Genomic DNA, 20,979 nt, shown 5'->3' on the forward strand with positions numbered 1-20,979 from the left:
CAAATCTAAGTCTGCTATAGAAAATCCTCTGCAATTACAAGATCATTTATGGACTTTCCTTCAAGACTTGGTACTTTATAAAGTCTTAGTACTTTACAGAAGTTTATATCACAAACTTCTTAACTGCAGTAAATTTTTGCTTATCAATGTGAGGAGTATTTTTTTTCATGGTTTCTATGACATTTGAATAAAACTGAAATATTTAATTTCTGAAATTCACCTTCACAATCATGTCTATCTTCTTTTTCTATATAACATTATTTTAACAATCCAATCCTAACCTAAAGTACTTGTGTTAAACTTCAAAATTTACCTAGAATGTATATACTGCAGGTTCTTTTATCTAACAAAATACTTCTCATTTTAAAATATTCTAATTACTTATAAAAGGAGTTTTTTACATAGAAGTTAAAACTCACTCTTAAAAAATACACATTAGCTATAAAAAGAAACGAAATTGAGTTATTTGTAGTGAGGTGGATGGATCTAGAGTCTGTCATACAGAGTGAAGTAAGTCAGAAAGAGAAAGACAAATACCGTATGCTAACACATACATATGGAATCTAAGAAAAAACAAATGTCATGAAGAACCTAGGGGTAAGACGGGAATAAAGACACAGACCTACTAGAGAATGGATTTGAGGATATGGGGAGGGGGAAGGGTAAGCTGGGACAAAGTGAGACAGTGGCATGGACATATATACACTACCAAATGTAAAATATATAGCTAATGGGAAGCAGCTGCATAGCACAGGGAGATCAGCTCGTGCTTTGTGACCCCCTAGAGGAGTGGGATAGGGAGGGTGGGAGGGAGGGAGACGCAAGAGGGAAGAGATATGGGGACATATGTATATGTATAACTGATTCACTTTGTTATAAAGCAGAAACTAACACACCATTGTAAAGCAATTATACTCCAATAAAGATGTTAAAAAATGTTTTTTAATACAAATTAAATATACTGAGATACCATTTCTCATCTATTAAATTGGCAAAAAATCAAAAAATTTGACACCAGGCTCTGTTGACTAGGCTATGGGGAAAAGCACTTTAATACATTGTTGGTGTAAAGGCAAAATGGCACAATCCTTATAAAGGGAAATTTAACAATTTAAGGCAAATTATATATTCATTTATGCTTTGGCTTTTGGGACTCTATCTGAAAGAAACACTGCAGAAATACAAAGTGACATATTTATAAGACTACTCACTGAGATTTATTTGTAAAGATTGGAAACAATTTAAATGCCCATCAATAAGGGACTGATTGAAAAAACTACGCTACATCCACCAGAGAATTATGAAATTGTAAAAAGGAATTGTGACCAGGAGTTATTTCAGGATATATTTTTATATGAAGAAAGTGAGATGGAGAAAAATGTATAAAAACCAATGTAAGGATAAACTTAGAATAAAAATGAATAATAATGGTTACCCTTAGAGGATAGGAGGCAATAGGATGGACACTACAGGGTGAGAAGCAAAACATCTCTGTATATATCTTCCCCTGAAGATTTACTTTGGAACCCTGTAAATATTTTAAATAATTAAAAACCAAATTACTGTTTAAAAGAGCAATCTCAAAAAAACAGTAGAAAGAAACCTGTTTATTGAGTTGAAAGCATAGCCTTCAAGAGGAACTACTTAAAATGACATGAAAACACAGTAACTTAACATACATACCAATAGAACATATTTTCATATTTTAAGTACTAAAAAAACTGCAAAAATTATTAAACTGTTTTTAGTAATGATATTGTTAGTGGTACTAATGGTATTATAATTCTGAATATGTGTGTGTGTGTGTGTGTGTGTGTGTATGTGTGTGTGTATTGAGGGATAAATCACATGAGTAATTTTGTTGGTGTTATTGAGAATGAGGATTTTTTTCCTATGGGAAAAGGGAGATACAGATGCCAGACCAATGAAGGTAAGTAAAAACCCTATAGTAGTAAACTCGAATTAGAAGTTTCATGATGAACTCATGATATCTTTCCAGTTCATTTTCAGAAATCCATTCAAATGTACCAATTGCAGTTGAAAATAGGATTTGAAAAAATTGATTCTCTATGATCAAGATGAAAATTCTTTAAATTTATAAGAAAGACTCAAGTATTAAATGTGGTAATTTACTTCCCAATGTTGCCTTTGTATCTTAAGGATAAACTATTCAGTACTTTCTTAAATTTGTGAGAATGACAAGTTTGGTTCTCCTAAGGAATTAAATACTTTAGAAAGTATATTTAAACCTCTTTCCAGCTGTTCAGTGACAGTATTGTTGCTGGATTAAGATATATTCTTAAAATGATCGATAATTATAGAAATTTATAAGAAATAGAAGTTTGTGCCATAAGCTGAAATAGAAATGGGTAATATGGTAAATAAGAAAGTGTTCTGATAATTCATTTTTTAAATTGAATCATATTCACTGCTAATGAATTACCATTAGTAAATTTATCCCTGTTGAAAAATGCATTAAAGTTCTTGAATTACAGTATAATAATGTATTAAATGGTGCTTTATGGAAAAAATTATAATTTTAAAGTAAATAAAACAAATTAGAAGTTGATTAAAGTATATCAGTTTCTTACAACTTTTGAAAATGTCCTTTTCACGTATACAATCTTATAGTTTATTTTTCAGTTTAATGTATAATATCACAAAGCAATATTACCAGTGTATTACTTTTTGCCTCATAATTATTTAGCACTCAAGGTCAAATGATATAATCCTTGCAAAACATAAGAAATTCAGTTAGGCCAGTAGCATTTTAGAATGACTACTGGTTAAAGTCTAGGTACTATCTTTTCTATTTCCATTTCTCCAATGGTTAATTAATTGTACAGACACATCACCTAAATTATATGAATCCTCTTCTATACTTTTATAAAAGAGAAATAAAGAATCTATTCCCTAACTACATAGATTCTTCACTTACACATGGACTTCAGGGTCTAAGATCTATGTAAATCCTAAACTTTCTTCACTTTCGCACATTCCTTTCATATGTAAACATCCACATTTTACATAGTTGTTAAATATACTTAATTCTAGATAATTCTATTTTAAACCATATATTCTTATCCCTATTCCATACTTTAATAGAGTTTCTATAATTTTTACTTCAATGGCTAAAATATTTAATTATGCTGATACTTTATCAAGTCACTCCTCTAATGTTAGATGTTGAAGTTTCCAATATTGTCCTGTTAGAGTTCTGACATTTTATGCACAAACTTGTGTGCATAAATTTTGATTTTGTTAAATTATTTTATAGAGAAAATTGCTTTATATAATTTGGATTTTGTGTCATACTATTATTACCATATTGCTTTTGAAAAAAGCTGTATCAATATACACTAAGCATGCATTTTAAACACTTAATGAGTTTGAAAGCAGAGGATGTGGGAAACGATTAATAGGTCAATAAAACCCAAATGTTGCATTTTATATTTTCAGAGAACAACACTATACAGAATTTCATTTTAAAATAAGGTTTCAATGCATGAAACCTAAAGCATTTGTTTTGAATATATTTAATGAATTTGTCTTAATAATTCAAGTTTACATAGCATCTGAATTTGGCATATTGTGACAACACTGTAGTGCCAGCTGATATAAAGCAGAAAATACGTTTATTCCTCCACATGAGAAAAACTGACTTTAGGACACAAAAGGGCAACTAATTGATCTTTACTTCTGATTCTAAAAAGTCAGAGGAGAGAAATAGTCAGGGAAATAATATCTTCTGGAGTTTGTCAGATCAGAGGCTAACTGAAAGACCTGAAGACTCAAGCAATGTTTCCTGAGTAAGAACTATGTGTTCAGTATAGCCCTCAGCAGAATTGTATTTCTGATATACATCTCTCTTAAACTTTCAAAAATCTTAGCTTTGACCTTCAACATAAATGATTGCTGAACAGATTACCACATTCTTGAGAATGGTTTTAACACAAACCTTTTTGATTACTACATTTTCTGAATCTCAAATAGTTTACCAAAAACTATGTAACAAAAATTGAAAATAAAAGTACGAAGTGGATTTAGTTAGCAAAAGAGATCTTATTCACACTTAGAAAAGCTTTGTTTTCTTATGCTTACGTGGAGATATCTGAAGAAACAGTGAATTGTTCTAGTTAGTTAATTATTTTGCTCCTAACTAAGAGTTAATCAATTTTTATTAAATGTTTACTTTATACCATGTATGTTATCTTATTTCATTCTCATAAATCTATGGGAAGGAGTCTGTTTCCACTTTAAAGATGAGGACACTGATGTTCAGAGAAGTGAACAATTGTTTAATGACAAGATGTGAAGGCCAATTTTAACATTAACTCAAAATGTCAAGGTTATTTCTTGAAAATTTAAAATATCAAACACTAAAACCACAGTACAAAATCACACTGTGGATTATCACAAATATGTCTTATTTTGAGCACATAATCAAGACTTATGCCATGGGTCATGAGATGATGTGTTTTCCTAAAGATCTATAAAATGTTGCTAATTCTCAGTCATCTACTAAGCATAGTGGTCATATGAAGGTTTATAAATCGGGATAGCTTGTGTGCATGAGTGTGTGTGTGTTTAAATGAGAAAGAGAGAAATTGGGGGAAGGGGAGAGAGAGTGAGAGCAAGCAAGCGCACACTCTTATGCACATGTGTTTGTGACAATGAAAATCTTAATAGGGAATGTTAAGTAACAGAATCGTAATATTAGGACAGATCTTACAAGCCATTTAATACATTTCTTTGCAGCAATGCAGAAAACCCTTCAATGCACAATGCACCACTGATATCTGAGTATCCACTTTTTAATTCAGCAGTTGCACTAAAGAGTATACTTCTTCACAAAGCTATCCATTCTTTTTTTAACATCTTTATTGGAGTATAATTGCTTTACAATGGTGTGTTAGTTTCTGCTTTATAACAAAGTGAATCAGCTATACATATACATATATCCCCATATCTCCTCCCTCTTGCATCTCCTTTCCACCCTCCCTATCTCATCTCTCTAGGTGGTCACAGAGCACAAAGCTGATCTCCCTGTGCTATGTGGCTGCTTCCCAACAGCTATTTATTTTACATTTAGTAGTCTATATATGTCCATGCCACTCTCTCACTTCGTCCCAGCTTACCCTTCCCCCTCCACGTGTCCTCAAGTCCATTTTCTATGTCTGCATCTTTATTCCTGTCCTGCCCCTAGGTTCTTCAGAACCACTTTTTTTTTTTTTTTTTTGGTTCCATATATATGTGTTAGCATATGGTATTTCTCTTTCTGACTTACTTCACTCTGTATGTCAGACTCTAGGTCCATCCACCACTCTACAAATAACTCAATTTCATTTCTTTTTATGGCTGAGTAATATTCCACTGTATATGTGTGCCACATCTTCTTTATCCATTCATCTGTTGATGGACACTGAGGTTGCTTCCATGTCCTGGCTATTGTAAACAGAACTGCAATGAACATTGTGGTACATGACTCTTTTTGAATTATGGTTTTCTCTGGGTATATCCCCAGTAGTGGGATTGCTGGGTCATATGGTAGTTCTGTTTTTAGTTTGTTAAGAAACCTCCATACTGTTCTCCATAGTGGCTGTATCAATTTACATTCCCACCAACAGTGCAAGTGGGTTCCCTTTTTTCCACACTCCCTCCAGCATTTATTGTTTGTAGATTTTTGATAAAGGCCATTCTGACTGGTGTGAGATGATATCTCATTGTAGTTTTGATTTGCATTACTCTAACGATCAGTGATGTTGAGCATCCTTTCATGTGTTTGTTGGCAATGTGTATATCTTCTTTGGAGAAATGTCTATTTAGGTCTTCTGCTCATTTTTGGATTGGGTTGCTTGTTTCTTTGATATTTAGCTGCTTATAAATTTTGGAGATTAATCATTTGTCAGTTGCTTCATTTGCAAATATTTCCTCCCATTATGAGGGTTGTCTTTTCGTCTTGTTTATGGTATCCTTTGCTGTGCAAAAGCTTTTAAAGGTCCTATTTGTTTATTTTTGTTTTTATTTCCATTTCTCTAGGAGGTGGGTCAAAAAGGATCTTACTATGATTTATGTCATAGAGTGTTCTGCCTATGTTTTCCTCTAAGAGTTTTATAGTGTCTGGCCTTACATTTAGGTCTTTAATCCATTTTGAGTTTATTTATGTTTATGGTGTTAGGGAGTGTTCTAATTTCATTCTTTTACATGTAGCTGTTCAGTTTTCCCAGCACCACTTATTGAAGAGGCTGTCTTTTCTCCATTGTATATTCTTGCCTCCTTTATCAAAAATAAAGTAACCATGTGTGTGTGGGGGTTTATCTCTGGACTTTCTATATCCTGTTCAAATTATTATATTACCAGTACCATACTGTCTTGATTACTTTAGCTCTGTAGTATAGTCTGAAATCAGGGAGCCTGATTCCTCCAGCTCCATTTTTTTTTCTCCAGGTTGCTTTGGCTATGCGGGGCCTTTTGTGTTTTCATACAAATTGTGAAATTTTTTGTTCTAGTTCTGTGAAAAATGTCATTGGTAGTTTGATAGGGATTGCATTGAATCTGTAGATTGCTTTGGGTAGTATAGTCGTTTTCACAGTGTTGATTCTTCCAATCCAAGAACATGGTATATCTCTCCATCTGTTTGTATCATCTTTAATTTCTTTCATCAGTGTCTTATAGTTTTCTGCATACAGGTCTTTTGCCTCTTTAGGTAGGTTTATTCCTAGTTATTTTATTCTTTTTGTTGCAGTGGTAAATGGAAGTGTTTCCTTAATTTCTCATTCAGATTTTTCACCATTAGTGTATAGGAATGCAAGAGATTTCTGTGCATTAATTTTGTATCCTGCTACTTTAACAAATTCATTGATTAGCTCTAGTAGTTTTCCAGTAGCATCTTTAGGATTCTCTAGGTATAGTATCATGTCATCTGCAAACAGCGACAGCTTTACTTCTTCTTTTCTGATTTGGATTCCTTTTATTACTTTTTCTTCTGTGATTGCTGGGGCTAAAACTTCCAAAACTATGTTGAATAATAGTGGTGAGAGTGGACAGCCTTGTCTTGTTCCTGATCTTAGAGGAAATGGTTTCAGTTTTTCACCATTGAGAACAATGTTGGCTGCGGGTTTGTCATATATGGCCTTCATTGTGATGAGGTAAGCTCCCTTTATGCCTACTTTCTGGAGGGTTTTTATGATAAATTGGTGTTAAATTTTGTTGAAAGCTTTTTCCACATCTATTGAGAGGATCATATGGTTTTTCTCCTTCAATTTGTTAATATGGTGTATCACATTGATTGATTTGCATACACTGAAGAATCCTTGCATTCCTGAGATAAACCTCACTTGATCATGGTGTATGATTCTTTTAATGTACTGTTGGATACTGTTTGCTAGTCTTCTGCTGAGGATTTTTGCATCTATGTTCATCAGTGATTTTGGCCTGTCATTTTCTTCCTTTGTGACTTCTTTGCCTGGTTTTGGTATCAGAGTGATGGTGGCCTCGTAGAATGAGTTTGGGAGTGTTCCTCCCTCTGCTATATTTTGGAGGAGTTTGAGAAGGATAGGAGTTAGCTCTTCTCTAAATGTTTGATAGAATTCGCCTGTGAAGCCGTCTTGTCCTGGGGTTTTGTTTGCTGGAAGATTTTTAATCACAGTCTCAATTTCAGTGCTTGTTATTGTTCTGTTTATATTTTCTGTTTCTTCTTGGTTCAGTCTCGGAAGGTTGTGCATTTCTAAGAATTTGTCCATTTCTTCCAGGTTGTCCATTTTTTTGGCATATAGTTGCTTGTAGTAATCTCTCATGATCCTTTGTATTTCTGCAGTGTCAGTTGTCACTTCTCCTTTTTCATTTCTAATTCTATTGATCTGAGTCTTCTCCCTTTTTTTCTTGATGAGTTTTGCTAATGGTTTATCAATTTGTTTATCTTTTCAGAGAAACAGCTTTTAGTTTTATTGATCTTTGCTTTGTTTCCTTCATTTCCTTTTCATTTATTTCTGATCTGATATGTATGATATCTTTCCTTCTGCTAACTTTGGGGTTTTTTGTTCTTCTTTCTCTAATTGCTTTAGGTGTAAGGTTAGGTTGTTTATTTGAGTTGTTTCTTGTTTCTTGATGTAGGATTGTATTGGTATAAACTTCTCTCTTAGAACTGCTTATGCTGCATCCCATAGGTTTTGGGTCATTGCGTTTCCATTGTCATTTGTTTCTAGGTGTTTTTTGATTTCCTCTTTGATTTTCTCAGTGATCTCTTGGTTATTTAGTAGTGTATTGTTTAGCCTCCATGTGGTTGTATTTTTTACAGTTTTTTTCCTGTAATTGATATCTAGTCTCATAGTGGTCAGAAAAGATACTTGATATGATTTCAATTTTCTTAAATTTACCAAGGCTTGATTTGTGACCCAAGATATGTTCTATCCTGGAGAATGTTCCATGAGCACTTGAGAAAAATGTGTATTCTGTCGTTTTTGGATGGAATGTCCTATAAATATTAAGTCCATCTTGTTTAATGTATCATTTAAAGCTTGTGTTTCCTTATTTATTTTCATTTTGGATGATCTGTCCATTGGTGAAAGTGGGGCGTTAAAATCCCCTACTATGATTGTCAATTTCCCCTTTTATGGCTGTTAGTATTTGCCTTACGTATTGAGGTGCTCCTATGTTGGGTGCATAAATATTTAAAATTGGTATATCTTCTTCTTGGATCGATCCCTTGATCATTATGTAGTGTCCTTCTTTGTCTCTTGTAGTAGTCTTTATTTTAAAGTCTATTTTGTCTGATATGAGAATTGCTACTCCAGCTTTCTTCTGATTTCCACTTGCATGGAATATCTTTTTCCGTCTCCTTACTTTCAGTCTGTATGTGTCCCTTGGTCTGAAGTGGGTCTCTTTTAGACAGCATATATATGGGTCTTGTTTTTTGTACCCATTCAGTCAGTCTATGTCTTTTGTTTGGAGCATTTAATACAGTTACATTTAAGGTAGTTATTGATATGTATGTTCCTATTATCATTTTCTTAATTATTTTGGTTTTGTTACTGTAGGTCTTTTCCTCCTCTTGTGTTTACTGCCTAGAGAAGTTCCTTTAGCATTTGTTGTAAAGCTGGTTTGTTGGTGCTGAATTCTCTTACCTTTGCTTGTCTTTAAAGGTTTTAATTTCTCCGTCAAACCTTAATGAGATCCTTACTGGTAGAGTAATCTTGGTTGTAGATTTTTCCTTTCATCACTTTAAGTATATCCTGCCACTCCCTTCTGTCCTGCAGAGAGTGTCCACTTAAAAATCAGCTGATAACCTTACAGGGATTCCTTTGTGTGTTATTTTTTGATTTTCCCTTGCTGTTTTTAATATATTTTCTTTTTATTTAATTCTTGATAGCTTGATTAATATGTGTCTTGGTGTGTTTCTCCTTGGATTTATCCTGTATGGGACTCCTCTGTGCTTCCTGGACTTGAATGACTATTTCCTTTCCCATATTAGGGAAGTTTTCAACTATAATCTCTTCAAATATTTTCTCAGTCCCTTTCTTTTTGTCTTCTTCTGGGACCCCTATGATTTGAATGTTGGTGTGTTTAATATTGCCCCAGAGGTCTCTGAGACTGTCCTCAAGTCTTTTCATTCTTTTTTCTTTATTCTGCTCTGTGGTAGTTATTTCCACTATTTTATCTTCCAGGTCACTTATACTTTCTTCTGCCTCAGTTATTCTGCTATTGATTCCTTCTAGAGAATTTTTAATTGCATTTATTTTGTTGTTCATCATTGTTTGTTTGCTCTTTAGGTCTTCTAGGTCCTTGTTAAAACTTTCTTGTATTTTCTCCATTCTATTTCCAAGATTTTGGATCATGTTTACTATCATTACTCTGAATTCTTTTTCAGCTAGTCTGCCTATTTCCTCTTCATTTGTTTGGTCTGGTGGGTTTTTACCTTGCTCCTTCACCTGCTCTGTGTTTCTTTATCTTCTCATTTTGCTTCATTTACTGTGTTTGGCATCTCCTTTTCACAGGTTCACAGTTTCTGTTGTATTTGGTGTCTGCCCCCAGTGGCTAAGGTTGCTTTAGTGGGTTGTATAGGTTTCCTGGTGGAGGGAACTGGTGCCTGTGTTATGGTGGATGAGGCTGGATCTTGTCTTTCTGGTGGGCAGGACCATGTCCAGTGGTGTTTTTTGGGGTATCTGTGACCTTATTATGATTTTAGGCAGCCTCTCTGCTAATGGGTGGGGTTGTGTTCCTGTCTTGCTAGTTGTTTGGCATAGGGTGTCCTGAACTGTAGCTTGCTGGTCATTTGAGTGGAGCTGGGTGTTAGCATTGAGATCGAGATCTCTGGGAGAGCTTTTGCTGTTTGATATTACGTGGAGATGGGAGGTCTCTGGTGGACCAATGTCCTGAACTTGCTCTTCCACCTTAGAGTCACTGTCCTGACACCCAGCTGGAGCATGAAGACACTGTCAGCCACATGGCTCAAAAGAAAAGGGAAAAATGAAATAAATAAAATAAAAGTTATTAAAAAAATTTAAATAAAAAAATTGAAAAGTAATAAAGGAAAAAACAAGAGAGCAGCCAAAGCAAAAAACAAATCCACCAATGAAAACAAGCAGTAAAAACTATACTAAAACAAACAGACAAACAAAAAAACGGCCAGACAGAACTCTGGGACAAATGGCAAAAACAAAGCTATACAGACAAAATCACACAAAGAAGCATATACACACTCACAAAAAGAGAAAAAGGAAAAAAAGAAAATCTTTTGGGAAGTCTGAGGTCTTCTGCCAGTGTTCAGTAGGTGTTCTGTAGGAGTTGTTCCACATGTAGATGTATTTCTGACGTATTTGTGGGGACGAAGGTGATACCTACATCTTACTCCTCCGCCATCTTGAATGTCTGTCTCTCTGGCACCTGCTGTATCCTCCTCACATGGCTGAAGGCCCTGTATCTTCCTTCCCCTATTCGGGGAGGTTGCTCACCCATTCTCTTTTGAAAATCTTTAACTAATAAAAAGTTCTCATATGGAGTCATTGTTTTCTTCCAATAACTTCCACTTAGTCCTAGTGCTGACCTTTAGTATAAATAGAATTAACTCTTCCACTTTGCTTATCTATAAACCTTTCTTCTTTTTTTCTTCTCTCTCTTCTTGCTATCCCTCTTCCTTCCTTTATTCTTTCTTCCTGTCATTTCTTAGTGCTTTCCAGTGTCCCTTTGCTTTATCCTCTCCTTTCTTTTCTTCCCTGTGCTTCTTTCTAGAAAGATGTGTATGCGTGATTTAAGGGAATTATAATCAACATGATAAAATGTGAATTAAGAACAATTATATAATAAATAAATAATATAGACCAGAAAGTACAACTCAGAGCAGACTTTTAAGACTATATGATTTTCCCCTTTTCTTTGCTAGTGAACTAATGGGTATAACTGCAGAGCAAGAACATGTTAATAGTGTTTCTTCTGTGTATGCACAGAAGAAAAACACACTATATTCAATACAGTAATTTTACTTGTGAAATTTTATAAATGTGATATTTATCATGTGAATTGACATTTTTTGAAACCTGATAACATGCTTTCAGATATTTCTGATCTATATCTTGTTTTGGAAATGTTTATTAAATATACTGTGCTTTAGATAGCATAATATATTCTAATGATATCTGCTCATGATGTGTTTTTCCTGTAATCAGAGTTTAATGGCAATATATACTGTTATCTACATTTCCTGTGTGGTTAAAACCTGATTATGAGTTTGAGATATACATGTGATACTTACATAAAGCAGAATTGGTGCTTTCTTTCTAGTTTCTGTCTCTTTTCTAGACCTGAGAATAACACTGTGATATGTTCAACCATATGACACCTATGGTAGGATGAATTATGGCCTCCAAATATTTCCACATTGTAATCCCCAGAACCTGTGAATGTTCTTCTCTGGTAAAGGGACTTTGCAGTTTTGATTAAGTTAAGGGTTTTGAGATGAGATTATCCTGGATTATCCAGGTAGGCCCAATATAATCACAAATATACTCATAAAAGGGAGGTAGGAGAAGACATCTACACAAGAGAAGGCTGTGAACCAAGGAATGCAGAAGCTGGAAGTGGGAAGGAATGGATCCTTTCTAGACCCTCCAGCCCTATAAGACTTATTTTGGTTTTCTGACATCCTGAACTGTATAATAACAAATATGTGTTGTTTTTGAGACAATAAGTTTGTGGTGTTTTGTTACAATAACAATAGGAAACTTACAACAAACAATTCAACTGATTTATCTTTGAAGACCTTAATTTTGAATACATTTATGAGTCAGTAGAACAAGTGGTAAGTTTTTAAAAAATATGTTTCTAAAGCAGTGATAAAAAGTCATATATTTAATTACCTAACTCATTTGATATATTACTTTTAAAAAGCATTCAATTTCTTTCTTTAAAAAACATTTTGGATACTCCAGTCCTACAGATTTTCCTGATTCAATCTACAGTATCAGGGTTCCCTTTCTCTACGTTTCTTATTAGAAAAGGGAAAGATCTCCCTCTTTGTGATTGTATTGCCTTAAATTGTAGGTGATATATGACTATTTTTTTCCAGTTTTTCCTCAGAGTTAATTTTGATCTATTTTTTAAAAATTCTTTACCTTTGAATTTCAAGAGTCTTTCCGAAGGAAAGATTAACATCGTGTAACACAAAGCATGCTCAACCTTTCTACTTCTTGCTATGCCAACATGAAGCTGGCAAGTAGCTTAACAAGATGTTAAGTGAAAAATGTGTGGAAATACTTGCAGAGAAACCTCTCATTACCCACAGTGAAAAATCAGTATTAATAATGAGTCATAATGACACAGCACTATTAGCACGTATATATACAGAGTAAAACCTGAAGCATCATCTTTAAATTTATTTTCAGTATAACCTGTGCCTTTTTAATTTCTATTTTATTAGTCTTATGACTGGCTGATTTAATGTGCTCACTGTTAAGTTTGTCTTTAGGCTGCTGTTTTCAGTGATTAATACCATATACCTCTACTGACTATTACATCATTTCAGAGGCATTTGAGAAACTGTTGATATGACAGATGCTATAAAATTCAGCTTCTTTGACATATAAGGGGAAAAAATGTCCTCAAATTGGACCAGTCTGAGATTCTGTTGACCTTATTACTACCTGTCAAGTTTCAGTAAAACAATATATGTTGTGCCAGTATTTTCTAGGAATTTAACATATATTATCCACCAAAATCTCAGAAAGTTGGCATGGCCCTAGAGAAATATCAATAATTTGTCCCTTTTCATCTTAACTTCACACAATCTCCCTATTCATAATATTATATTAAAATAAAAATACTGGTTTTTAGTAATTCTTCTAGGTAAAAGTACTATTATTTGAACTGTAAAATTATATAAATTATATATAAAAAATATATAAATAGATTTAAAATATAATATCCTAGTTATATCTGAATATGGTTTGTAACTTCTGGGCTCAGTCACTTCATCAAAAATTCTGAATTATATTCCAGGTATAGGAAAAAATGAGCCAACTTAAATATTATCAAAAAAGAGAAAAAAAATTATATTAAAATGACCAGGAAAGTCATCTATAAGTAAATGACTAAAATCATTTTACATATATTATGGAAAGGAAGCAGCTAAGTGATAAAGCTTACACAGATATAAATTTTAAAATAATGTAATGAATAAATTTTTACATACAAATTTTATTGCTGCACTTAGAAAAATTCAGACTCTTAAAAGAAATCCATACACTAGATTTCAATCAAGTTGTTTAAAAAATGATGTAGACATACAGGCATGGGGAAATAAGTATAATATTTAAAGTGACAAAACAGTATGCAAAATGACATGCATGCCATGATTCAAAACATTTTAAAAATAGAAAATGCCCCCAAACTGTATAACTAAATTGTGTGTCTATTTTATAACTAAATTGTGTATCTATCAAGACCATTTTGGAAGATTTGAAATGGATCATGAAGGAGACAATGACCAGTTCCTCTCCAAATCTTAATTCAGCAGCATTAAAAAAGGTCATTCAGTGGTGCACCCACCACGAAGATGACCCTTCTCCTGAGTTTGATGAGAACAAAGAAAAACAAAGGGATGATATCCCTGTCTGAGAAGAAGGATTCCTGAAAGTTTCCCAAGGAACACTTTTTGAACTTACTCTGGCTGCAAACTATTTAAACATGAAAGGTTTGCTTGATATTACATGTAAGACTGTTGCCAATAGGGGGAAAACTCATGAGGAGATTCTCAAGACCTTCAATATCAAAAGTGACTTTACTGAAGAAGAGGAAGCCCAGGTAGGCAAATAAAACCAATGGTAAGAAAAGAAGTGGAATGTTGTGCCTGACACTGTAACAGTGAAAGGCTTTTTCCAAATACTATTTGCACTACTCTGTTTACAGTTGTTAATATTAGACAAACAATAGACAGATGCAACAGCGAATCAACTGTATTTGCAGGATATTGTCCTCATTGAACCTGTTGTTTCAGTACAGATTCCAAACTTCTGGCTGAGTTTCTTCTAGTGTGATCAAAAGTTTCTCTTTTCTTTGCTCTGAAAAAAACTGAACTGTGGGTTCTCTAAAAAAATAAAACATATATATACATATGTGTGTATATATGTGTATATATATATATACACATATATATGTATGTATAACAACTTTAATAATACATATATATGTATGTATATATATGTATGTATAAAAACTTTAATAGCATTAAACTACTAATAGCTGTTTTCCATTACCATGCTGGCCTAGGAAAACTAGATATTAAAAGAGCAAAACAGACATAAATCTAATAATTGTCTGATAGTTACTGATATTTAAATTACATTAACAAATTATTACATTAACCATAATTTTTAAAACTGATTTAAAAGGAATATGATTTTATTTCAAAGAGGCTAACTAATTTTAGCTTTAGCTCATTATTCTAAAGATTGTTTTAAAAAATATAATTAAAAATTTTAATATATTTCAAAGAGTTGAACCTAAATATTAATATATTTATAAGCTTGACTATGAAGTGATACATGTGACTTATGGAGGTGTCATCAAATTTAGTTGCCCTGTATTTCCGTCATCCTTGAATTTAAAGGAGGATACAGGGCTTCCCTGGTGGCACAGTGGTTGAGAGTCCGCCTGCCGATGCAGGGGACGTGGGTTCGTGTCCCGGTCTGGGAAGATCCCACATGCCGCGGAGCGGCTGGGCCCGTGAGCCATGGCCGCTGAGCCTGCGCGTCCGGAGCCTGTGCTCCGCAATGCGAGAGTCCACAACAGTGAGAGGCCCGCGTACGGCAAAAAATAAAAATAAAAAAAATAAAGGAGGATACAAAATTGCAGAGAAAGCTAGCTGAAAGATGATTGTCTTCAAAAGTATTTTAAATGAAGAAGTTTTATGAAAATTAGTCTCATAAGTGTTATGGATTTGCTTATTAGATGTCTCAAGAAGGAAAAATAAAGACCTTTTTCTATGCTGTTGGACCCCTAAGGTGCATAAACAGACCAGAAAATTTCACTCACATTTTAGGGCTGTGAAACAAACCACGGATAACCTTGGGAATTTTAGAAGAGAGATTCACATATTAGGACTTCTATTCATATTATAAGATAAAATAGAGCAATTACCCTTTTTTCTTAAGATAGAAACACAGACTAGCTTAAGACTTCTTTGATCACTTCAAATGGAATTGATTTCTATGCCTGAACTCCTAAAACATTTATTGTCTATTCCACATGACATCTAGAATTGACTGCCTTTATCTTAAGCTCTTGCTGTTCTATTCCTCTTTACAGAATAAATAATAATATACTGTAGTTCCCTTTTCAACTTCTCATGCTCTTTCACATATACTAAATCACCGGAAATACACTGTAACTTTGTAAGTACACCATTCTCATTTTAAAGTTGAGGAAATAGGATCAGACTGGAAATAACTTAACTCACAATTACATAAGAGATAAGGAGCAGACTCCAGACTAAGTGCAACATTTACCGACTGTACTTTAGGAACTGTGTCACATTTCAAGATCTGAAGCTCCCATAGGACCTAGTACAGTGCCACAAACACATTAGGTACCTTGCATGTGAGTATCTCTTTTATTCAGAACTTGTTTAAATCTTGTTTCAAGGCTTCAGACAATTGTCCTGCCCTCTGATGTTCTGTTCTATAAATCCTTTAAAGCACCATGTGAACACTATCTAATTAATTTACATACTCCATGTATATAATCATCATTTTATGAGAGTAGAATTAATGTAAGAAAATAATAACAACATATAATAATAATAATATTACCAGAAAATAAGGAAAGATTATTGCAAAGTGATAAGAGTTTGAACATATGGTGATAATGAAAATGGACTTTACGCCATAATTTGATTGTATAATATTAAAATCCATCTTGGGTTAGTTTCTTTTCAGTATTTTCCATTATTGAACTGTCTCAAGTGCAAATGTATTTGGACTGAGAAATAAAAGCAAAACCCAAAATATTCTGAGTTATTTGATTATCGATTTTGAGTGCTCCCAATATCAACTGCCTTTTCACTAATTCCAAACCCATTTTCATCATCCTGATACCTGTTCCACCTCCTAAGCTGAATTCTCACTTTCCCTCACCACAGTTTAACATCTCTGGGTCAGTAAAAGTCTGCTGGATTCCATAATTTTATAGGTTGTGACATTAAGATTCTATATGTTTTTAATGTAATCTAGCTGTACAATGTTTAAAAAGCTGTGCTTTGGGGTTTTTTCTCTTACTTTTTGGAACTGAAAGTTATTTTCACAATTTTATATAAGTATATATTTGTTGTAGGGAAGCAAAATTTGCCACCACCTAATGTGTCTCTTGGGCATGAGCATTAATTTAGGTTGGTTATTAATTTTTTAACTGAAGTATAGTTGAATTAAAAACAAGCAACCTGATTAAAGAACGGGCAGAAGACCTGGATACACTAATATATTAATTTTGATATTTTTACAGATTATACTCTATTTAATGTTATTACAAAATAATGTCTGTATTTCTCTCTGCTGTACAATATATCCTTGCTGCCTATTTATTTTATACGTAGTAGTTTTTATCTCTTAACCCCATATGCTTATGTTGTCATTTCTCCCCACTGGTAACCATTAGTTTGTTCTCTATATCTGAGTCAGTTTCTGTTTTGTTAACAGGACTAAAATATTGCCGGCCATATCAGTAAACAAACTATGTTGCAGCCATCAAGCCATTACATTACAGCTGCCTGGAAGTTGAGCCCTGAGGGAACTCAGGATGGAGACAAATGGGCTGCCCACTGCCAAGCCCTTCTAGCTGTCAGCCACTGCAGCCACCCTGACAGAGAGGCTGAGGAAGCTCAGAATACTAGCCCCAGATAGCTGAGGTGCATATCAAAGGAATGATTTCAGTGAGCCCAGACTCTTACATCTTCCCATACATAGAAAAGCAATTCCTTAACTTGAGAAACCTGGTTTTCTTTTATTAACAGTAGTCTTTTGATGTTCTGACTACCTGATTTAGTTGCAAAAACTCCTACATATCCTGGCTTCTCCCCTTCCTCTTCAGAGCATTCTCTCAGCGCTATTTGAGGTGCTGTCTCCTGGGCTTGAAGTCTTAAGAGTATCTGCCGAATAAAACATAACTCTCAACTTTTAGGTTGTACTTTTTTTTTTTTCAGTCAACAGTTATATGCATTCATTCATTTGTGTTTTAAATTTTTTAGATTCCAAATATAAGTGATAACAAAGAGTATTTGTCTCTGTCTGATTTATCTCACTAGAGAGCTCAGAAATAAACTCATGTGTCTATGGTCAATTAATCTATGACAAAGGAGGCAAGAATATACAGTGAAGAAAAAAGAGTGGTGCTGGGAAAGCTGGACAGCTACAAGTAAAAGAATGAGATGAGAACATTTCCTCACACCATACACAAAAATAAACTCGTAATAGATTGAGGCCCTAAATGTAAGACCTGAAACCATAAAAATCCCAGAAAAGAACATAAAAGAGTGCAGAGCACTCTTTTACATAAATCGTAGCAATAGTTTTTTTGGATCTGTGTCCTAAGGCAAAATAAATAAAAGCAAAATTAAACAAACAGGACTTAATTTAACTTAAAATCTTTTACAAAGCAAAGGAAATCATTGACAAAATGCAAAGACAACCTACTAAATGGGAGAAAATATTTGCAAATGATACTATTGACAAAGGGTTAATATCTAAACAGTTCATACAGCTCAATATCAAAAAAACAAACTATCTGATTAAAGAATGGGCAGTAGACCTGAATAGACATTTTTCCAAAGAAGACATACGGATAGGTAACAAGCACATGAAAATATGCTCAACATCGCTAATTATTAGAGAAATGTAAATCAAAACCACAATGAGATATCACCTCACACCTGTCAGAATAGCTAACATTAAAAAGAACACAAATAACAAATGTTGGCGAGGATGTGGAAAAAAGGGAACTCCTATACACTGTTGGGGGGAAGGTAAATTGGTGCAGCCCCTGTGGAAAACAGTGTGGAGGTTCCTCAAAAAACTGAAAATAGAACTACCATATGATCCAGCAATTCCACTCCTGGGTATATATCCAAAAAAAATCTAAAATGCTAAGTTGAAAAGATACATGTGCCCCAATGTTTATAGTAGCATTATTTACAATAAAGGAAGTAACCCCAAGATATGGAAGTAACCCAAGTGTCCATCAACAGATGAATGGATAAAGAACATATCACACACACACACACACACACACACACACACACACACACACACACACACAATTATTACTTAGCCATAAAAAAGAATGAAATTCTGTTATTTGCAGCAACATGGATAGACCTAGACAGTATCATGCTTAGCAAAATAGCCTGATTATTTTTAAGAAACAGAAGACTCAGGAAGCCTTTCTTTTTATGTCTCCCTTAGCTGTCTAAAGAATTTAGGTAAAGGGCCTATTGCCTGAATAAGCGATATCACCAGAGATGTCTGTAAAGAATATGGGCTAGATGTGGTAGGACAACCTTGTCAGCCCTGTCAGAATTCACTTTGTGTCCCATTGTCTCTGCATGGCCCCCCAAACATATGCTTTTCCATTTCCATGTGAATTGCCTTTCTCCCTTTCGAAGTCCCAAATCACTACCCCAGCAAACTCTTTTGTATTTAGCTGACAGTGGTATTTAAAGCAAAGCTTTCAACCCTTTTTTGGTGAGTTACTCGGTTTTGCTGGGTTTCTCTCATATATACGTGTTATTAAACTTTTGTTTGATTTTCTCTTGTCAGTTTGTCTCAGGTCAATTTAATTCTTAGAGCAGCCAGAAGAACCTAGAAGGGAGAAGAAAGTTTCTTCGTTACCAATAGAGTGTGTGTGTGTGTGTGTGTGTGTGTGTGTGTGTGTGTGTGTGTGTGTGCATTTATAGAAAATATACAAAGGGAGAAAGCACTCATGCTGCTGGCCACTCGAGGGAATGTTGAAGGATCCTGTCACACAGATTCAAGAGGATGCAAGTGTATTCCTGCCAATTCACCAGAAATAGGACGTAAAACTGCTTTTGTTCTCTCATTAAAGAAATAATGCAATGCACCAGTAGATTTATTGGCATGGTTTCTGGTTCAAGCCAAGAGGAATAAATCTTGATTCTTCCTTGATAGAGGTAGTCTTTTCATAGGACAAGTAGCCAGGTGCTCCCACAGCTGCCTTGAAACATTCATGTATCCCTGAGGATATGGGTGATTTTGTTCTTATCACTGATCAAATAGCAGAATAAATAACTTACGTAAAATAACACCTGGCTGAGCCCTGTGTTTTGCTCTCATTTTCTCTAGTTAGTAATTGTTGTTTACAAATCACGACTGCACACGGGAAGAAAAACTAGTGTTTTCTCACATTGGCTGCTACCTCATAATTTCTACTTCACGTTCTCACAGTAGCTTCAAAGGTATTTAGTGCATATGTTACACTTTTTCCCAGCGATTTTTGTGACTACTTTGTTAACAAGCCAAATGGCATTGCTCCATATTTATTGCAAAAGTTAATAGGATTACAAAGATTTTCAAAACCAAAAATGATCTAAGTATTATTATTCACTATGAATAATGCAAATCTTAGCCACATTTTTGTATTTCATTTAAAATGCAACATGATGTGCTAAATAATTGTGGGGTTTTTTCTAAGTTCTCTTTCTAGGGGAAAAAGTATGTGGATAAAACAATTTTTTTAGCCTATACATTTGTAAGGTGAGTTTATGCAACCAAGTAGTATTTGTTTTCTTAACATTAACTTATAATTAATTGTACAGTATACATGAAAAATACATCAAATTTAATATTAATTTAAAAAACTAAAATTGGAATTTAGCAACACAATTTCTGAATACTCATATTATATTAGGTTAGTGTAAGCAAAGTGATAGGTAAACAAGGAAATTTATCTGACAATGTAATGATGCCATTTTACTGGGTACATGCTATCATGGCCATATCAATGGTTTACAGCCAGCACTCTTCAATCTGGATAATGCCTATGCTGTAAGTATTTTGAGTGTCACCCTGAATATATGTACTTCTGTCCTTAATAATTTTAGAATTATGTCATTTATTGTAATTCTTATCATGGTTTTCTGACTTTGACTTAAGGGATCAATTTCAATTAATGGGCAGAGTTTTTTTTTTTAACTATAGACACATTAATTTGTCTTTGATTTGAATCTGCAGCCTTTAGTTGCATAATTCTGCCTGGTTCTTAAGGAAGCCAAATCTTTGTTCAAAGAGAAGTGGCCTATCAGGCTAAAAATTAGCTCACATCATAAATTCACTAAGAAATGACCTCTGCTTGCATGACATTTTTTTCCCCGGATACCCACAATGATGTTTCCTTGCCTGCAGCTGTGCTTCAGAAAAACCTGAGAATAATTTGCTCAGATGACTTCCCTAACCTCAGTCACTATCTTCCCACATTTGGGTTGTT

The 20,979-nt window shown here is 34.0% G+C and overlaps 1 protein-coding gene across 10 annotated transcripts in view; it reads right to left on the reverse strand.

The window, feature by feature from the left end:
- Positions 1-20,979, reverse strand: part of EPHA6 (EPH receptor A6) — an 850,011-nt gene that overhangs the window by 319,400 nt on the left and 509,632 nt on the right. The gene's annotated exons all lie outside the window — the stretch shown is intronic.

Source organism: Kogia breviceps, chromosome 5, assembly GCF_026419965.1.
Source record: "Kogia breviceps isolate mKogBre1 chromosome 5, mKogBre1 haplotype 1, whole genome shotgun sequence".
NCBI classification, from domain to species: Eukaryota; Metazoa; Chordata; class Mammalia; order Artiodactyla; family Physeteridae; genus Kogia; species Kogia breviceps.